The 21,056-nt window shown below is 35.0% G+C and overlaps 1 pseudogene; it reads left to right on the top strand.

Annotated features, from left to right (window-relative positions):
* The window catches only part of LOC122147309, a 25,990-nt pseudogene extending 7,194 nt beyond the window's left edge, over nucleotides 1-18,796 (top strand).
* Nucleotides 18,797-21,056: the final 2,260 nt, after the last annotated feature.

Here is a 21,056-nt window from a genome sequence, read left to right as displayed (position 1 = left end):
TCAGCATGCTTCGTTCAGTTACGTATTGCTATCCATGTCCTTTCAGTCTAAAGCAGTGCCTCCCAGTCGGAGCTATTGCACAGAAAAAATCACCTTCTGTATTTATGAAGTTTGTACTCTGTGATATCTGGCTCAGTGTCATTTTAATGGCGGAGCTTTAAACTTTGTATTTCAGACCATTGAGTATCACTGCTAGGGGCTAAGCACCATAATCAGCAAAATATGTTCAGTTTAGGTTGTGGTGTGAGAATTTTTCGTGGCTGTATGATTTGTATTGTATATCTCATATATATTGTGCAGTGTGAGACAAAAATATTTTTCTTCTGATCGAAGCGATGGCCAAATATATGATCAGCAAATAAAACCAGAAATAATTGCTTAGACTATTTCCATGTATCCACATTTCATACTGCAGAATTTGCAAAAACTTTTGCAAAAAAACCTTGTTTTTTCACACATCATAGTCTCAGTCTCAGAAGCCATACTTTTTTTACGAGACACTGTTTTTCTCAGGTCCATAACTATTAAATAGAGCAGTAAGAAGACTCTTTTATAATATTAACAATATTAACGATGCAAGTTTTCTTTTTTAAACTGTGCAAAACTTTTGAACCCAGGCACTATTATTTAAAAAAAATATTTAACACACTACACACACACACACACACACCACACACACACACACACACACCACCACACACACGTACACACACATGTATATATATATATATATATATATACATATATGTGTGTGTATATATATAATAATAATATGTATATATATATATATATAAATATGTGTCAATGATATTGTGTGTCTATTCTATATATATATATATGTGTGTATTGATATTGATATCAATAATGTCTTCTTCATGTCTAATATATATATATATATATATATATATAGTGTAAATATTTTCTTTATTAAAGTGTATTCAAACTAAAAGATAGAAAAAACTACATCGATGCTCTTCAATATATAATGTCTATTGAGATGGTCCTTCATCTAGGGAATATTTGGTATATATTCAAACTATATCCTGGATTAAAGTGCTTGGTTGCTTAATAAATGCTTAAACGGCATGTTCTGTAAGATGTACTGAGAAGAAAAAGATTTGTGTGTGTATATTGTATAGACTAATGCTTTTTAAAACAATTATTTATAATTATTTGTCTCAAAATGAATATCCCCTCTCATCATTAAGTTTTCTTGGTTCAGCATTAAACCAAAGTTGGAACTTTGAAAATAATTAAGATTGAGCAGGTGGCTATTTCAGTTTGCCAGCAAACTGTAAGAACAAATGAAACTACAGACTGTTACTGGTCTAAAGTATCTCATTGTTCAGAAGTGGACACATTTGATATACAGCAATAAATGTACAACCTGATTTATAAATTTAAGAATAAAATAAATACATCAATTATTCTATATATCAAATAAATTTATTTGTTTATTTATTGGTCATTAATAATAATTTTTAAGCAAGGTTGTAGATTTGATTTTGGCTTGGGGACATAACGGCAGGACAACAGACATTTACATTTTTTGATTCAAAAGTATTTGCTAGACGGACATTTTTAGTAGTCGCTGGATATTGGGTTGGGAACCTGTCATAGCGTCCTACAAAATGGAAGAGGTCCACACACAGATTAATGAGTTACTGCAAATTTCAACACAAAAGTTTATGGACATAAGTATGTAATAAGTTGGAAATTGAAGTGAGTTGCTCTCTGATGAAGATGTCATTTACTTGTTTGCAGTGTCCCCAATCAGAGAAGATTTTTGGTCCAGATTTTTTATTTTTTTTTAAAACTGCAGTCCATAACTTTTTTGTTTAAAAATGATCCAAAAGCATAATTGAGCAATACATGACCAGCCAGTGTTTCAAAACTATCGGCTTACTGTAGTCCCCGCTGCACAAGAGTTATCGTATAATAATGTTGCCTAATTGAATGTGGTCCAGGTAGGTTTTATTTTAAAAGCTTGGAGGTTCATGTAGTTTTAAACTTGAGTTATTGTTACTACGGCTAACGGAGTGTCAAGTATTGTAGAAAACATCCAAGATATATGAGGTCATCCTTACAACTGGAGATTACACGCAACGCCTGTGAATTTCGTTTTTCTTTTCTGTGGATTGATGTTCTCATATTTGCTATTCATTTGTTAAGGCTTGCTCCATCAGGAGAATATTTGGAGCAAAGTTGCATTTCCTATTTTGAAAGTCCATTTAAGTAGACATTGATAAAACTATTTTGTACATTGCAGTCAGTCAACAAAACTAATTCAGAGCAAATCTAGAGTCTAGGCAAAACACCACATCCCGTGGTTAACCAGCACGAAATCTTTCATAACCTACCTACAGTTAGTGTGGACAGAACGTTGCATGGATGACAGTGATGAGATACAGTGTGGTCACTGTGTATGACGGGCTGCCTTATAGAGGGTTAGGTGCTTCGTGGGTGGACCTTTCTTTCTCTGTCTTCTCTGTTTAATTTTGAGTATAAAGTTTGTCTCCGATTGTTTTTTTGGGAGCGTCTTGCTTTAGTGCCTTTGCGCTGGAATGCCAGTATGGCCAGTGGGAAATATCTGGTTTTATAGTAAATTACCATAACTTTGAAAGCCATTTTAGTGGTAGATTACCTATGAAAAGATGTGTGTGTTCTTTGATGTCCTAAGCGTCTGTCTGGCTATACAATGTTTTCTTTTTATATCTACTGCTAATGGTAATTAATTGAAACTTTGAGTTTGTGGTCCGCTGACTGTTGCCTGTTCTTAAAAAAGACACAGACGTGGTACTGAAGATGTGGTACCAGCTGAGTAGTTACACTGTAAATTGCCTGCTAATGCCAAAACCTCCACGATGGGCCTATGGCTTTCTGTAAATTTAGACGTGTTTATACCAGTCAGGGTAATATTGTTATTTTTTGCAGGTTAGTCTGGGGGAACAGCACCATATTAAAAAGCAACATTCTTCTTTTTCCCGTTTTGTTTCCCAACATTTAAAATGTCTTTGGTTTTGTTTTTTTTTTTCATTTACAGAAAACTATGGATAAGAAAGTCAAGGATTCAACAAACCAGGTGAACTTGCCTTGACTCTTCTTTGGCAAATATCTAAATGCATATTAAAACTTTTGTCTTTACCATCCATCAGAACATATTCGTAGTACGCTAATTGAACTCTTTATGTAGTATTGCCTCTTGTGACCTGTATGTCTCCCTAGATGGAATCAGATGACCAAGAAGAAGGGATTCTGGTGTTGAGAAAAGTTCAGTTGTCTGGGCACAGAGCCCAGCTTGGGGGGAGTGGCCATGCCCACGCTTGTCAACCTCTCAGCGCCCCGCCCCCTGAAAGAACGGACGCCATGCAGGGAGCCCGCTGTGTTTCAGCCGACCCACAGTGGCTTTTCATATTCCTCCTGGCAGACCCCAAGTACCTTCACACTGCCAAATGTAATCCTAAAAACATTTGGTTATTTTTGGATGAACTGGCTATTATTATGGGTGGATTTGAACATTTCGTGTTGCAATGACATGATTGTGTATTTAGTAAGGGTGGATTTGACTTTTTGACTGTTTATGCTGTATATCTATCTATCTATCCCTCTCTCAGGCTATCTATCTCTCTATCTATCTATCATTCTATCTATCTATCTATTACTATATCTATCTATCTACTTATCTCTTTCCTATTTATCTATCTACACGGTATAATATATACACCAACACACCACATGTATAATATTATTTTTGAAGTGGGGTCAAATGACTATTGGTGAAAGAAACATGATTTTGTGTATTTGGTGTAAATTCATTGTGTATCGTCGGTTTAAGGGTCAAAAAAAACACATTATTTTCCATATACTGACATTCCTGTTTCTCCTATATGGCCTGCCTTTTACTGCAATGCATTGATTTTTTAAAAAACGTCCCTCGTTCTTAAAAAGTGAGGGTGGGCTCTGCTGTGTCAGCTATCGGTCGTGCCCGATGAGTTGTTTTTGGGGGGGGGGCCCCCCCCCCTGAATATGCCTCAAAACTTGTGACGGAAATGTTTAACGCCCCTTTTACATCCTATGGTGGTGCGTCTCCCAGTGCCAGCCAGCACACGAGGCTCAGTTCCCAGCTGCTCTGCTGTTCGCACATTCCATCATCATATTCTCTTTTAGCCGTTCAGTCAATTTACTGTATGAATAACTGAATAACTCGGGAAATGGTTTTATTTCAGTCAGAGAGGAGTGTAAGGCACATTTACAAATCCGAATCATTTAAGTAATTTGTCGGATTAGTGCCTAATGGAGAGAGACGCAAACAGTTTCAAACTAATTCAGTATCAATTTGGTGCACTGGTTTTCAAACACCCGTTCCTAAAAAAGATCCGGGTTATATAGGGAAAGGTTCGTTTATGATTCGACATCACTAACGAGGACAAGACCAATAAAAACCCATTACAAACAGATGCCTTATGTGTTGAATTCCAGTGGGGGACAATTATTACTGCTGATATAATGACTTATTACTCTTGTTTTTTTTTAATAACCAGTCTTTGCTTATCGCGCCGTGTAAAACATACAACCATGTCTGCATGTTGTGATCTGCGACGAAACAACAGCTACTCTTACTGCTCAAAACTTGCGTTTTGAATTCCCAATCATTGGCAAATTATTTAAATATAAAAAATGTACTTACAGACTGAGAGTCATCCAAGTGCCAGACTTCAGATGTCCTGCAACAGTTTGAACTGCCCCACTTAATAGAAACCTCCGTTTGTGCCACAGCCCACATTGCAGGTCTTACTGGTTCAGGAAACAGTCCTACCTGCCGCCATAAAATTGCGCAGCCACACATCTGAATATTGGAGTTGGCCGGTTCTGGAACAGTGTTGAAATCCAACTTAACCACTCGATTTTCAGTAATGGTCCTCTCGTTTGGAAGGCCAAACAAAAGGTATTTTTTCTGTTTCGCTTTCACAAACTGAAAACACACAGTGACTCCGCAACATTACAGCTGCGCCAACAGAGAGAATCAAAGTAATGATGCCTTCTTATCTTTGCATGCTAGGCATTATGTGCGAGCGTTCATTGCAAAATCATTCCTCCAAATGGATGACATAAGAAGAATATGGGGCTGTGTTTAAAACGAGCCTTTTAGGGGGGGTGTGGTTCTACGTTTTAACGCTGTCATAAAAGAATCTCCCTGTGGATTGGGGACTATATCGTCTTCCACGCCTTATACAGATCTTCTTTATGCACCAAGAGCTTGTAACACTCCAAAGAGAAAGGAAAAATTTAAAATTCGCATCATATTAACCCCTATTAAATGTATTATCAACTCCCAGTATTCTAACAGTAACAGGATAAAAACTTAAAACAATGGAATGAAAAACACTATAATTTGTATTGATCAATCGTTTATATCCATATAAAAAAACAATATAATTAGTAAATATTCTAATTTTGCCCCTCCATTATGCTGTTATTAAGAACTTAAATATCAGCGCTTTCAAAAAAAGCTTTTACAGAAAAAATGTTCTTGGCACATAACAATGCACAGTACAACTATAAATAAATGTGGTGAGGCACAATAAGTTTTTTTTGCCTTTATTTTTGCACTGATCTTCAATGACTATCAATGTAAATCCACTGAGTTTGAATGTAATGGGGGGGGGGGGGGGGGGGGGGGTAAATATGAACTGGCATATACTGTACACTATCTCTAATAATTTTATTTAGCAAGAGTGTAAAAACGTTTAAATTGTTACAAAAGATTTCTGTTTCAAATAAATGCTGCTCTTTTAAAAATTTTATTCATCAAAGAATCCTGAAAAAATGTATCATGGTTTCCATGAAATTCCACATTGGTGACAATAATAAGACAGTGTTACATGGGCAACAAATCAGACACCTGAAATCTAGGGTAATAATGCTGAAAAATCAGCTTTGCCACGTTATTAATAACATTTTACAATATACTAAAATAGAAAACCCTACTTTTTAGGGGCGTTTAAAATAATGTAGGCTTGGTACTTTTTGCAAAGCTGCAAATACCACAATATTTAGGGTTGGGTCCTAATGTTACATTAGAGTTCAGCCTATATATATAAAAAAAAAAAAAACCCACCACTAATTGGTTGACCCCCTCTAATCTGAAGATTGGGAAAGACGTTAACCTCAATGGTGCTTTCCCACCACACACCTTTCTGATCGCTAGCTGGTTATCACACCCCCTGGCTCGTGACATATCACTTGGGTCCGGAGGTTGGAAAATTATGATTTCTTGAACAAGTAAACCTTGTTCAGTCCTTTGTTCTCCTTTCATAGCTCTGTCAGTGCGTTCTGAAGGCTGGCACACGTCCGGGGAGAAGGAGCGCTGTCCGAGGTCTCTCCCTCCCGACTGAGGGAAAGTGGGGAACGTGTGGTTGAACCACAACGGTGGAGACCGGGATCTCAGCCATGTGTGGTGTGCAGAGAGCTGGGCTTTTCGGGCTCTGCCAAAGAGACAGCTCTATAACACGTCGGCATAACATGGGTCAAGGTGAGAATGAGAATTAGTTTAAGCTTAGAAGGACTTCTCAGTAGGGATCAACACGAAAAAGGGCACAGTAAAAGACAGAATTTTCATTTTTTGATGACCATGTTTCCTTAATCTGCTTTGTCAATGTGGTGTTTATAGGAAGAAGGTGATTCCAGACACTACGAACATAGATATGATCATACGGAGTCTGCCACCATGATTTCCCAGTAGGCTCTGAGTGCTGAGTTTAAGAATTTGTAAGCTGTGCTCATCTGTGGGATACGCCTGTCTGCAAGCTGAATTTGAAAGGCAGTTCAGAGATTATGTTTTACATTATGCGATATCACACTCTTCAGGTGCAAAACATGAATTCGATGTCAGTGAGGATGCTTGTAAACCGAGGATCTTTCACTGAACTTTCAGTGGCTATCAGATCCCCACTACTGCATGTGAGTTTTACTTTGGCTGAGTGAGAAAAAGCACACACTGGTGATCTGTATTCCAAGAGGCATCGTTCCACTCTGACAAGGTGGGGTAATTGCTCTGCCAAAGAGAAGTGATGACAGTAGCTATTTATTGAAGACTTCACAATATCCCTTTGATGAAAAACAGAACTGCAATGTTGTTTTAAAGAAAGGAAGTGAACAGAGGTTTTGACTCATAGATGATGTTTTATCAGGTGCCACTGTTCAAAGAAGTGGAAGGAATGAAATGTTGATTTTATGGATAATGATGATTTTAGGTGTCTGTTATTTTGAAATTATTTTGCACCAGTAGTGACCCATATAAGAGTCCAGACACTTGAAATGAACCTGTGTAAGGTTGACGCATGCAATAATCCAGTCAAGGTCTCAGTTTAACACTCATCAATTGTCAAATATTGTAAATGCAAACAGGCTTTGATGTTGTTACTTTGCTGTTGGCTGAGCATTTTATTAGAAATGACCACTTTTAAAATTCAACTAGTTTAAAGCAACCAGAGAACCTGTTAGTTTTGAACAACTTTAAAAGAGATAGTTCACCCAAAAAATGAAAATTACCCCATGATTTACTCACCCTCAAGCCATCCTAGGTGTAAATGACTTACTTCTTTCAGACAAATACAATCAAAGTTATATTAAAAAATGTCCTGGCTCTTCCAAGCTTTATAATGGCAGTGAATGGGTGTCGAAATTTTGAAAGCCACCCAAAAATGCATCTACCTATGGTAAAAAGTGCTCCACACGGCTCCGGGGGGTTAATAATAGTCTTCTGAAGTAAGAAAAATATCCATATTTAAAACTTTATAAACTGTAATCTCTAGCTTCCGCTAACTTTCATATGCGCATTCACAAGAGAGTGATGTTCATGCGGATTGAACGCAGTACATAAGCACAGGGGTGATTCTAGGATTTTCATTTTAGGGGGGCTCAGCCCCTAGTGAGGGTACAATAATAGCCTAATTATAAAAAATAAATAAATAATAATAAAAATGTGTGTGTGTGTGTGTGTGTGTGTGTATATATATATATATATATATATATATATATATATATATATATATATATATATATATATATATATATATATATAAATCAGAAATGTTTTGATTAATAGGGGTCGTATACTAAACTTATTGCAGTATTCCAATTATTGCATAGATAGGTATAGATAAACAGATAACATTTGAGTACTGAATAAGCCCAATTCATGTCTTCATGTTCTCAAACACACAACCTGTTTGCTGTAAAAACACAACATTTTACTGATTGCTTTTCTAGTATAACCCTCTTTCCTTAGCTTAAGTGTGCAAACCTCTTGCCACATGCACTGGAATGTATTATATTTGAAAGTTACATTTTGAAATGCTAATGGCAACATGATCGTTTTATAAAGTATGCGTTTATATGTGCTTCATTTTCGCTGGAGGAAACAGCTGTGGTGTGAGGAGGGGTGAACCAGTGAAAACTTGGGGAACTGATTATTGCTCCCCCATGATATTTTGTAAACTAGATTTACTAGATTTATGACAAAGCAACTGCACAGATGCAGATATTATAACAATCTATTGATTAACACACCACACCTTGTCGCGGTGTGCGGTCTGCGGATTGAAAAGAATGCTATAGCCCCCCTAAAAATGGCCTAGCGATGCCCATGCATAAGCGTGACTCCACTCCATTTTTTTTTATTCAGCCATTTGGATGTAGAAGTAGCAGGAAAAGAGATCGAAATGTATGATTTCTGTACGTCCGTAGCGTTGAGATCTTTAGGCGTATTTATTGATGTGTATAATTTTCCTAGTGCAGCCGAGGCCACAAAAACATATAGTAAGTGAAAAGAGACACAAATTAGCGTTTCAATGACAGAACAGAGCTGGACAGTTTGGGACAGGCGGTAAAAATAGGAAATCTGTTGAGATGGGTTACATGTACCAGACTGTGGTAACCACATTTAGAAATGATCCTGAATAATGGTGTTGGTAAAGTGTTCATTGCACTGCCTGATTTTCCAGACATTAAATATAACCTAAAGTGATATTTCATCCAAAACTGAAGCCTCATGGCGTTCCAAACCTTCTTTCTTTCTTCTATGGAACATAAATTAAGAAATTTAAAAGAAAGTTGGGGTCCAAACAATATGGATACCAATGGACTTTTAGTTTAAAGAAAATGTTTTTCAAAATATCTTAATCTATGTTCCACAGAAGAAAGAAAGACATACAGTTTTGAAAATGTCTGAAAATTCTGTCATTATCTCTTTGGTGTGCTTAGTAGTGGAAACGAACTAGAAGACAGATTGTCATTGTGACTGTATTGTGGATCACATTCTCTCAGTGGATTTTATTTGATTTTTTCCCCCCCAAAATGGTTTTATCCAGTTTGATCATGGAATTAGCATGAACTGTACATGATAAAGTAGATCTTTTAAAGCCAATGCAGCATGAAGCAACACATTCTGTTGAGAAATTCTGCCTGCCTGACCTCCCCAGGTAAGATGAAAGTAAACCTATCTTTCCTGAAGGTTCCTAATGAATTCATGTCTTGAGATTTGTTTGAATGCTGTATCAGCCGGTTTTACTTCAGATAGACACTGTAGGTGAGGAATTTCAAGTCACATTCACACTTTGAAGGCGAAACGTATAAGCATATAAGCTTTTATTTTTGTATGCATTACACACTGATGCTGACATATCACTTGGCTAAGAGAAATATTTCCTATATAGCAATTTAATCTGCTCCTAAAATAGGGATTATAGTCATCCTATGAAAGGAAAACACCATTAGTGCAGAATATATATATGTTGTTTTATTTTAGGGAGAACAAAAAATTGCAATTTTCTGTAAAAATCATACTCTAGTGAAACTGTTCACTGCAGTCGGGTCACTACTTAGTCTTTTGCTTTTAGTTTCCTGTTTATTTACTTGCCTTTTTTGAGCATATGCTGTTTTTTTATACTGAGATTTATATAATTTTTTTCTCTTTTATGGTATTTAATATTTTTTTTTCAGCAAAAATGCATCAGTTGATCAAAAGTTACGGTAAACAATATATATATTATATATATATATATATATATATATATATATATATATATATATAAATATAATTTATGAGAGTATAATTATATAATTATGAGAGTAATTATATAGTTATAATTATATAATTTTATATATATATATATATATAGATATATATATATATATATATATATATATATCTATATATATATATATATATATATATATATATATATAAAATGTATATAAAATGACAGTCAACACTAACATTTATAATGTTTTTTTTTTTTTTTTTTTTTTTTTTTTTTTTTTGTGAGTCTTAAGTTTCATGTTTAACCCCTAATCTTTGATTTCATCATGTAATATTCTCTGTGATGGAACATTTCCATACTAACCCTCAGGGCAATTTGCTTCCCAGAAGCGAGTGGCTGTGTTTGCTTTTGGGGTCTATTATTTTTGTTTCAAAACTAAACAGCTGGTCATGATTTTGTTTTTCTTTGGAAGAAATGGGGCTTTTTGAACATAGGCAAGTGCAGTGCAGTAGCACTTAACCACTGTTTTTTCCACAATGCAGCTTTCTGTTTCATTTACCCAGAATTTTCCCCTGCATGTTTTTCTGAAATGGGGAACAACTATATAATTACTCTCATAGTAATGATCCTGTGGTATATTTATACAGAGTAGTGGATTTCACATTCTTATGAGATTCAAATTTGAAGTTTTAGCACAATGCTCATGTTAGGCTCAGATTTAGTGGCCACCTCAGGCTAAAATGACCAATGATTTTATATCACAGTAAACAAGAGAGAAATGAACTGTGACATCTGATATGCAGTCAAGCTCTTTTATATCCATAGAATTTCAAGAATGTGATGATAATGATTTCACAAAATAAAAAGCACTCCTCTGAATATGATCTGACTCATGTGTGGCCTTCTGGTGAATGATGAGGAATTCTGCTTTAACACTAAACTGCTTTAACACTAAAAAGAGAGCAGTCACTGGGGTGAAGAAACAAAAGCTAAAAGGTACATCGTTGGAACACATTAACCCTAAATGGTACATTTTCAATATTTTTTAGTATATTAGGAGTGCTGGGTCCAAAAATTAAGGACTTGTAATTGATTATATTACATATACTGCTAAATTTGTATAAATACTCAGATTACAGTTACTTTTTTTTAGTATATAGATTACGTTATTATATATTGATTCACACTATATTGGTAAATTATTCAGAATTTGATTTGCCCTAATTCTTCTTTTCTGTCTCAAATAATCACAACTCTCTCTCTCTTAAATTTTATTTTCTAAAATTCTTCTGCTTTTATAAGTTTTTAATGAATTCTAGATTTTCATGTAGTTGATTAATAAATGTAGTTTTTTGATAAACTGGAGTTTTGTAATGTTTAATACACTTCTTTCACAATGTTGATAATAAAGAATGGAATATATTTTAGGTCAAAATTAATCTAAAAGTAATCAAACAGTAGTCTGAAAAACATTGCCTAATGTGTGGTAATCCAATAGACAATAGAAAATACAAGCTAATAATTTCCTGTCATTTAATTTGTAATCAGTAATGGACTACAATTTGTAAGTAATATTAAACAGCACTACATATTAGTACCTTAGCACCTGAAGTATACCACATTAGTACCATTTGAAAGCTAACCGCCCCAATGTCAGTTTTGTACCCTTTATCTGAGAGTGTTCACATCATTTAGAATGTTCCATAATGATAAATTATTAAATTACACAGTAATGTGATTGAGTTATGGAGTGGAAACAGACAGATCCTCTAATAGATTTACATCATTAAAGAATGAGATTTAGTCTGCAAAAATGGTGGACAGCGTTTTTAAGTTTTTTTATTTTTTTAGGGGAATGTTTCAGGAAAGGGTCAAGTTAGAAAGTAACTCAAACAGGCCAAGTGTTTTTTCATTTTGTTTTATATTTAAGACTTTTAACTTGTGAAGCCATATGAAGACATTTACTTGTTTGTTTATTTGTTTTGTTTTAACAGGGACGGGGGCCCATCCACATGAACTCAGTGCAGTGCACTGGCACAGAGCGCTCTATTTTGGATTGTTTACTTCCAGGAAAGTCCCTCCCTGGACATTCAAAACACAGCCAGGATGCTTCTGTCAAATGTTATGTTCCTAAGACAGGCGTAGAAACTATGGTGAGCAAAATGATTACTCATGATGTTTACTCTGATATGATTCTACATGCTGTGAAAATAGATCATTCATGCTATCTGTACAGTAGCCTGCAGGAATATTTGGACAGTTAAGCCACACTTAAAAAGTCTTTGTATTATGTGATGCATTATTTTTTTTGATATAATATCCAGGGCAGTGTAATGTCTTAGCATTAAATAAATTTATTTTTAAATAAATATGCAGATTTTTAATGTCTTTTCCTTTAGTGCATTATATTGCATTTTTTTTTAAAATAAATAGACAGACTTAAAATGGTTTTTTTTTGTTAAATGATGCATTAATATGGAAATTATTTAGAAAATATATACAGGATTATAATGTATTTGCTTTATATTTAGGCATTATATTGCATTTATTAAAAATACATATAGATATTTAAAATGGCTTGAATTTAGTACATTATATGGCATTTATTTTAAAGTAAATATACAAGACTTAAATGTCTTTTGCATTATATAGTATAAGGCATTATTTCGCCTGTGTGATAGTCTGTCATTAAAGTTTTTGTATTTTTGGAGACTTTGTGCATGCCTACTTTTTTCTGTATTTCCATTACACATGTATATATATTGAAGGTTATGTTTTTTAATAATTGCTGGACCTCAATTATGATAAGTCGAGTACAACCCGAAATTCACTGTTAGTCCACGGCCTCTTGGAGATTTAATTGCTTTATTTTTTTATATGGAATTTATTTTATATATGCACACTTAATCCATCAAACATCACTTTAAAACTAGTTTGTTAAACTTAATTACAAAAAATTAAAAAAAAGGGCTGAAAGTAAGTTAAAGACTCTAGCATCATTGTTTTACAGATTATTCAAAGTAGTGACGTTTAGGATGACATTTTTTCAAAATGTGAGTGAGTTAAGTGGCCAAAAGTGTTTAAATACTGTATGTGTAGTTTTGATGTCTGTAAGTGTGTTTGCATTTTAGGTTGCGTTTGGCGGGGGGCAGGGAGCGTGGCTGAGGGTCGTGTGGAAGTGCTCATGGAAGTGGGGGGCAGAAAGAAAGCGTTGGGGGACGATTTGCAGTGAGAACTGGGGAATAAATGAAGCAATGGTGGTATGCAGACAGCTGGGCTTTGGTTTCGCCGCACATGCCCATCAGGTGAGACTGCCGAAGAATGTAGTGTTTTTCCATTAATATCGCTCTGAATATGTCTGAATATGTCTCGTTTTTCTTTGGTTGCCTCAGTCTGTGTGCATTTGAGAGCTCATGTTTAGGGGGCAGGGATATTTCTAGGCAACGTCGGTGTTATACAGTAGTTGTTTTGTGGAGGTGAAAAAGGTGGGACAAGTTAACGGTAAACAGTGTATTTTCAGACAGAATTGTACATACTTCAACGTTTTTCAAGCAATACTTGAAGAAAACAGGAATCAAGGTGGTTATACCTTCAGGGCACAGTGCTTACCTTAATTCTGTCTCTGTACCGCTGTTGCAGTGCTGTACTGCTTATGAGGTAAATCTCATAAAGAAATCATCATACTTTTCATAGAGGAAATTAAAGCTGTTTATTTTTAGCACTGATATTCATTAAACTTAATTGTGGAAAAAAATATAACAAAATGGAATGGAATCACATAATCTGCATAGATTCCTATATCATAAATAAAATATTATAGAAGTAATAAATAAATATAAATAATATATTCAGTACAAATTCAGTTCCGTTTTTTTAATGAGAATTGGAAAATTGTGTTTTTATTGTGTCTCTCTCTCTCTCTCTCATCACACACACACACACCACACACACACACACACACACACACACACACACACAACACACACACACACATAAAAAGACACACCGCAGAATTTACGTTATCAACTTCCTAAAAAGTATTTCATGTCAAAATACCTATTAGTAAAACTACTTACTATGCTATACTGTAACTGTACTTGTTTATATGCCTATACTACTACTATTATTACTATACAATACATAAATCTGTATATTACTACTTCATATGGAGACAAATAAGATGTGGCCTTCCTGTGTATAGGACACATATTACTGGCCAGGTGCCGCTGCGGCAGAAGAAGTGTTGTTGAGTGGGACTCACTGTGTGGGAACGAGTAGGAAAATGTCACATCCAGTGCAGTGCCGTCGAAATAGTTACATCCACTGCCCTCGAGGAGGCGGAGCAAAAGCAGCGGGCGTCACCTGTTCTCGAAAGTAAGTGATGGGAATGACAAAATCTAATGCACACAGATTATAATTTTATCTGCACTGAATACTCCAAATGAATGACATCAACATCTGTTTTAGCGGCACATGACCTGGTTTTTTGGATACAACAGCTTGTGCAGGAGAGCGCGATTACATGGAAGACAGGCCTCTGCACCTGCTCACCCTGTGCGCGCATGAGGAAACTGTCTCTCCTCTTCTGCCAACAGTATGCAGTGGCCGTACGGGCACCGCCGTCTTCTGCGTGTTTCGTTCCTCCCGTATCATGAAACTTGGGTAGAGCTGATTCTTCCGTCCACGAGCCTCAAGAGAGTCCTGGACCTGGCACCAGTGCCACAGGTGAGGCGTTTCTTCTTTCTTCTGTTTTGATGTGTTTACAAGAATAAAACAAGTAGCCTTAGCGGCTAGACAGAATATTGTAGTAGTTAGTCAACTTGTTTTATAAAAAAGGCACTCAACTAGTGCTGTGGCAGTGAGTATTTAAATAAGTTTTGGATATATATAAAATATTATTGTTGATGTTGTAGTTGTTTTTTTTAGTATTTTTAGATTATATATATATATAATCTTTCACTGTTTATTCATTTTAAATCCATTTTGTAATTTACTTTTTTCTGTTTATGATTATTTTATATATTATCAAGACATTCGGTGTAGTCAGAAGTGGCACTTTCAGGGGTTTTAACATACAATGTAAGACATCCTGCAATGTATATCTTATTATTATTATTATTATTATTATTATTATTATCATCATCATCGTTGTTGTTGTTGTTGTTAATATTTTTATAATATTATTATTTTTTCTTTTTTATTTCTTAATTATTAATTTAAATACATTTTTAACAGCTTTTACTAAATTTTTGTATTATTATTTGTATAATATATCCAGACATATGTTGTAGTACAGCGCAACATTCCAGTAAGCGAGACAATTCGATGCTGGTCAGATCAGATCTCCATGTGGAGCACCAGCTGTTGTCAGGACTGCTCGTGCAATTCAAAAATCTCATTAGATATATTATTAAAATTAATGGCAAATGGATGTTTGGAAATGTAAAAACTGATATTTTCTACTGACACACTACAGCAAAAGATAGAAATAAATGGCCCGAACACCATTCTTTGGGGTGATAACACTAACGTGCCTAAGACTTTTGCACAGTAGTGTATGACACTCAATTTTTGCTAGGATTAGTATTTGTGGTACATTACATTTCTGTTTAGTCAGTCATTTCAGCTGCAATGAAAGGAATGCACACTCATTGTTTCTAAAACCTGTTCATTGGGTGGTCAGCAAGCTATGCCATCATCTTCTAGATAATTAGTCTGCATTGAGCACCTCCCCTGCCTTTCACATGTGCTCTGAAAAATAATTGCGCAAACCCATTCTGTGGGAACAAGGCACTCTCTTTGTGGAGGAGTTGTGGGTTTTGCGTGTTAACACAGGCCAATCCTGTTTTATTAATCTTTTAAAACAACACCAGCAAGTTGGCGTTTGAAAGCCATCTTTTCAGACAAGCCCAAAATAAACAGCTCTGCAAGTGTAACCCCCGTCAGCAGCTAACAACTTCCGGGAAAGGGGATGCCATAGCAGCCAACACCTTTCATGTAGGCAGTGCAGGTGAGGTCATTAGGCAGGGTTCCATAGTGAACCTTTGTTCTTCCCATGTTCACTAGGCAGCATGGAAATATAAGTCAACTTTAAATTTTTACATATTGAGGAATAAAGTTGGTGCAAAAACTGCTGCCATGACTTTAGGGTGTTGTAGGTGGCTGCCAGCAGTGCTGGGGTAGATTATGGTACCAATTGTAGTCTGTTTACTGATTTTGTAGTAGTAGTAACGAAAACCAACTTGTTTTTATATTTAAATTGGGATTATTGTTGTTAAAAAAAGAGATAGTAGTAATGATTCTTGCCTTGGTAATCACCACTGAATTCTGATATCTGCCGTCATCTTATTGACATGAATATTTTGATTCAGGCATTATCACAGCATTGACTTGTTCACGAACATTATGACCTCCTCACACTCAACGGAAGACGACGTGGCCGCAAGGACACAAAGCCATTTCTGTCTGGAAGACACCTACTGCCCTGATGTAAAAGTCTAGTTGTGTTACCAATGACATAAATCTTACATGAATGCTATTTGCAGTTTATATAGAAGCCTGTTTCTGCCATTCAATATAAGAATAAAAAAAGGTAACTGCAAAAGTCAGAATTTGCAAGATGTAAATCGGAATTGCAAGAAAAAAAAAATCAGATTGGTGAGATAAAAAGTCGCAATTACCTTTTTTCATGTTTTTTAGTCAGTAGCGGAAACTTTTATTCAGGGGCTTTCAAAATTTACGAGTGCAACTAACACATAACTGTTTTATTTTTTCTTCAGGACTTCACAAACGCTTTTATGGTTTTACCCCCCAATTTACGGAGATCAAGGCATTACGGTGCGGTTGCTGGGACACTTAACCGCCACGATATCGACTGCCAGTGGATAGACATCACTGATGGCAGACCTGGAGACGACATACAATAAATGCAGGTGAAATGATTCAGAACATCTGGACCCATTGAAGATGGCAGTCATAGCACAAAACTTTTTTCACTATTCCTTGAAGAGTAGATTTCTTTTCAGGGATGCAGTTTAGGCCACTTTTTCTCTGTCATTAAACTTTGGAACATGTTAATCATCCAAATCACTGCGGGGCACTGTGAGCACTTCCATAGCTGAGCTTTCACATGCAGAACCAGCCAATCAAGAGTTATTTCATTTTATGCATCCCAGTCATAAAATATAGGTTGATGTGAAGCTCTGTTTTAATTACAGTGTACCTTTGTGCCTTGACCATTTTCAAGATTTATTTGCTTGAAATGTCGCCCATGATAGATTTGCATGTATTTTAAGCACGTTTGGCAGAGATGCTAATTACAAACCGGGCATTGGGCCTGCAGCTATGTATGGCACAGCGACGAGCCATGGTGATACTCAAACATCAGAGCTCCCATCTCCATGTTGAGTGATGCCAGCTATCCTATGCCAACCTATCCGAGCAAAGACGCTGCATAAATGAAGCATCTATTGATGATCCAGGCAAACCTGTTGCTTTTTCCTTGAGTTGCTTGTCTTTAATTCTACACCCAAAATAACCAATGTTAAGCATTCCCTGCTGGAGGAGCAAGGCGTGCTATATTCCCCTCTATTAGACATGGTCAATTAGGTTCAGAGGATTTTACGCCCGCCTGTTTTACAGGCACTTTTTCACTCGAACATATGGTCAGACAGACACAGATCTCCACAGTCCAGAGTTAAAGTTGCACTCTGTCATTAAAGCGCAAAGAAAAAAAAAAAAAAAACAAGAAAAAAAAAAAAAAAAAAAAAAAAAAAAACGATAAGTGAGACTGCATATTTGAATGTGCTCACAAAATAATACCCTTCGGCTACTAAGAAAAATATTCCCACAGTAATGGGCAAAAATAAAATAAACTGTTGTTTCAGCATTTAAAATGTTCTTAAGCCTAGTAGGCATAATCACATTAAATTTCCATAGAATAACATAGCCCAAAGAAGCTCGTTTGACCTCATACCCTGCTTAAACAGCATGTTTTCATACTAATAAATTATTATATTGTGACTATATAAGATATTTTGGGAGCCTGACTTGGGGATCCAATTTGCAAAGTGGTTTGATGAGCAATCTGGTTGCATAACATTTCCTTACAAGCTCCACATCCTTGTTGGTTCTGCATGTCTGCAACTGTGAAACTTTTACAATGCCATGATTAAATGACAGCAATATCTATATTTAATGCTGTTCACACCATTCATTATATTACTTTATAATATAATATAAATATAATATAATATAATATAAATATAATAATATAATATAATATAATAGAAATTATTATATTGAAAAATAAAAATAGTAAATTTAGTATTATAGTATATGTTTAGTATTATAGTAAATTTTTAAAATTAAATTATTGTACTGTATTATATTACTTTTAATTACTGTATTATATTACTTTTAATATATTGATATATATATATATATATTTAAAACCCATTAGTAATTCCAAAGGGGAACCCATGGTGAATTATCCTTGCCCTACAAATTGATTCATTTACTGAACACAGCTCTTTTCATTCTTCTGGGTGTTTTGTCAGGTTGAAGTAAAATCCGTCCCTGGATATGGCTGAATCAGATTTATGAACAACGTCATGCGTTGTCGATTGTAAATATGATGGACACAGAGTGTTTATGTATGGCGTGTCATGCAGGTATGATCCCCATAGCAATGAATGAACAATGACATATGTATGTATGCTAGTGTCTAAATTCTGATACACTTTCTCAGGTGATTCCTACAGTGCGTGAAACTGAGGATTTATTCGAACATCAGCGTCAGATCAGCAATAACTTCATTTGAGCCTGCTAAAGAGAGGTGAGAGGAGAGGATGTTCATTAATGGGTCCCGGAAATGCAGATAATAACCTGGGTGAAAGAGAAGGGAGATTTTCTCAGCTGATCTCAGAAGAGGTCTACCAGTAGCACCACTGAGGTGGACAAGATATGCTACATCTCTAAACAATTTTTATTATGGAATTTAATTAAGTCTAGCAGATGTTTGGAAATCAAATAAAAGAATATCATTTAGAGGGTTAGTTCACCCAAAAATTTGATTCGGTCATGATTTTTTTTCTTAGTATTTTATATTTGACTTTTCGTTTTTTGAATTGCATACTGGTTTTTCTTTTCCACTCATTTGCAATGAATATAGACTGGACCTTTAAAAAAGTTCACATAAAATATTCAAAAAAAAAAAAAAAGACACTGGATATATGTATTCCTCTCTTGAGTATGGATGTCAAAAATGTTCATTTGAATAATAACTTAATTTTCAGTCTGTCTGTTCCTGGACACACATGGTTTTGTATCAGAACACTTGGAATATACTTTTGTGATATTTTATCGTGCAATATTTGTAATTTTGACGTTTGATATTTTTCCAGGTCCTTTTTACTTTTATTTTACTGTAAAGAGTAGATAGTATATTACTTAGAAATTCTCATTTTGTGTTCCATTGAAGAAAAGTCATATGAGTTTCTGAGTGTCTCTTAAGGCCAATTCACACTACCTGACAGACACCAGCTAATGGCAACAGACATGTAAGTCGGGTTTTGTCTGACCCGTGTGTTTCCCCTGTTGTTGTTTGTTGACCGGCTATTGAACATGTTGAATCTGCATTTGTCGGGTCTTGGAATGTCGAAATACTGGTCAGTTTGTCGGCGCTGGTCTGGGTTGGTGCGGGGTGAATTAGCCTTTAGTGGTCACTGTTTTACTAGTAGACTCTGTTTTCTGGTTAGTGCCCAGAGCTTTGGAATGAGGTGGTGTGATTAGAAATCCTTTTGATGCTCTGCCAAACTCGGCTCGGTTAGTTTGACATTCAATGAAAACTTGTGCAACAGAGGCCCTTGTTCAGGCCTGCAGGAGTTAGTAAGTAAAGTCGAATCTGTATTTTTTGGCTCGTGAACTGTTTCTTTTAATTATTATCCACTGAGTAAATAGGACATTTATTTCAGAGACTAAGTTAGTTGCAGTTGTTGTTGATCATATAGTTAAAAATGATTCATGAAACATTTGTAGTTCTTGGGACCAAGACTAGCATTAGAAAATAACTAATTTTTAATAGTCTACATGTACCCATATATTTATTTCTCGATACTATAGAATAACTGTTAGAATAAATGTGTCGTTATGCAAAAAATGCATCTGTAGAATGTTTATTTTACCCCCATTTTTTTCATACCAAAAAAATAAAAAAATAAAAAGAGTAAAAAAAGTCAAAAATACACTTTTCTGATCTAATTTATATAACATAAAAATGCAGTTTGTTCACTTTTTCTGTTCATTAATGAGTTCTATATCTAATTTCAATTCTTCTGTTTGAGTTATGCACTTTATTGATGGATGTCAGTATTCTGGAAGAAATGGATCATTCACTACCATCTTTCAAGACACACTTCTGTTTGTTTGTTTATTAACATGTTGAAGTTTTTTTCAACTTTTAATTTTTAATAACTTTTCAATGACTTTCCTGCATTCTAAAGGATATCAAAGTATACTGTATATGCTGAAGATAATTTATTAAATACATTGTTAAACAAATTTTCTGGATTAGAGTTTTATCAGTTTCATTAGTTTCATAGTTTATAGTGTTAATAAACGCTTGCTAAATGGTTGACTGCTTTAATTTTCATTTAACATGTTCAAGATTTGATTTGTTGATGAATGGAATTGGTTTTCTTAGTCTAGCATGTACAGTACTTGAAGCTTTTTTAAACATCTATGAGTATAAAGGAATACCTTGTGTAGTGTAAAGCAGTGATGCTGGGAATGAACATTTATGGTCCAGAGCTTTAAGCATTTTGCACAGTACGAGACACCATTTAATGGTTATTGTGCATGTGATGAACTGAAAAGTAATTTATTCCTACTGTTTATGTCAAATCCTTCTGTTATTTATCTTAAACTGTAATCCATAATGGTTGATTTCAGTGAATGATCTGTGCCCATTTTCAATTTATAGATATCACTTAAATCAACTTATGTACTTTTCAT

Source organism: Cyprinus carpio, chromosome A13 (assembly GCF_018340385.1).
Source record: "Cyprinus carpio isolate SPL01 chromosome A13, ASM1834038v1, whole genome shotgun sequence".
NCBI lineage: Eukaryota > Metazoa > Chordata > Actinopteri > Cypriniformes > Cyprinidae > Cyprinus > Cyprinus carpio.
This window is presented reverse-complemented; position numbering and strand designations above follow the sequence as displayed.